At 40.4% G+C, this 1533-nt stretch overlaps 1 pseudogene; it reads right to left on the bottom strand.

Moving 5' to 3' along the window:
* Nucleotides 1–1165: 1165 nt before the first annotated feature.
* On the bottom strand, nt 1166–1284 carry LOC111735168 (annotated as a pseudogene).
* Nucleotides 1285–1533: the final 249 nt, after the last annotated feature.

Genomic DNA, 1533 nt, shown 5'->3' with positions numbered 1-1533 from the left:
GCGAACAACAACAACAAACTGACAACCTTGGTAGGTCAAGGCTTGAGTCAGAAAGGTGGCTTCCTTCAGGACTGACCCTGCTTCAGGAAACCATGTACGTGCTTCCTTGACCTCTTAGCTTTCTGACTTGTTCTGGGACAAGGGTCCAGGTCTCTTTCCTCTGGCTACCCATACTGACTTTGCAGTTCCCTCCTTTCTCTGATCTAAAGGTCCCATTTCCTGGCCCTGAGCAACCCCATTCTCTCCAAATACTGGCTTAATCTCTGGCAGAGATGGAATTTCCTGGTTTTAAGAAATGAGCTTCAACCCTCTTAGCATTGCATTTTCATCCTCTCCTCTACTCAAGAGAGAGTCCACTCTTCTTTTTTAAGAACTTGATCTGGGAGCTGTTCTTATCACTTCCACCCACAACCACTACTCAGAACATAGTCATAAAGCCACACAGCTGGGAAAAAAAAAAAAATCTAGGAAATATATTGTTATCCAGTTAGCCATGACTTATTTTCATCTATAATTATTCTCTTCTACTAACTTCTTTTCTACCATTGAATTTCTACTATCAAAATCTAGAACCCACGCACAGTCTGGGTTCCATGCTTTCCTGCCTTCTCAGGAGTCTTTCATTAGTAATTAACTTCTCTTACAACCTCACCACAATGACGCTTTCTCCAAGGTTGCCAAGGGTCTCCAGCACTGAATTCAGAGCTCGTTTCTGTTCTCGTCGTCTTGGTCCAGGAGCGGCATTTGAATCAGTTTAGCACTTTCTCCTTTTGCTTTTTTGACTCCTTGTTCTCCTTATTTTCCTTCTATCCTTTTCTGCTCCTCTTGATCTCTTTTACTAGCTGTTCTTTCTCTACAAGCTGTTCTTCTGACCTGGTTCCTCATTTCTTCTGTTCAACAAACTCTCATTAACTATATGGCTTACATTATTTTCTAGACAACCTTTAGATTCAGCTTCCTAGTAGAATTCCTACTTACATGTCTAATAGGCATCTGAAACATAATGTGTTCAAAATGAAACAGATTTACTACTAGGAGTTGCTGTCTGATAGTTACTTTTTTCTCTATGAAGAGGGAGGCTGGCTTATTTATTGTGAGTGAAGGATGGGTGTGTGTGTGTGTGTGTGGTAAAATTAGAGTTTATGAGTTAAACTTTTTTTTTTTATGCCTACAGCACCCTGTCTTCCTAAGTGGTCTCCCATCCAAGTACTAACCGGGCCCAACCCTGCTTAGCTTCCAAGATCAGATGAAATCGGGTGTGTTCAGGGTGGCATGGCCGTAGAATAAATTTTTTAAAAAACATTGTGTAAAATTAGATACAGAAAGTGATCAGAGAATTTTAGTAGAACTTACTCATCTTAGGAAGCAGCATAGTATGAGCAGCTGGATTCTGATTTCCAAACTCCCTAGCTTTAAATTATGGCTCTTTTACCTAGTAGCTCTGTGGCTTTGGTCAAGTTACTAAAACACACTCTGAGCCAGTTTTTTCCACCTGAAATAGTCATCAATAATATCAGGCCTAAATTTGTAGTT

This window comes from Pteropus vampyrus, unplaced genomic scaffold, assembly GCF_000151845.1.
Source record: "Pteropus vampyrus isolate Shadow unplaced genomic scaffold, Pvam_2.0 Scaffold17502, whole genome shotgun sequence".
Classification (NCBI taxonomy): Eukaryota; Metazoa; Chordata; class Mammalia; order Chiroptera; family Pteropodidae; genus Pteropus; species Pteropus vampyrus.
Note: the sequence above shows the minus strand (reverse complement) of the source record. Positions and strands in the feature narration are given on the sequence as shown.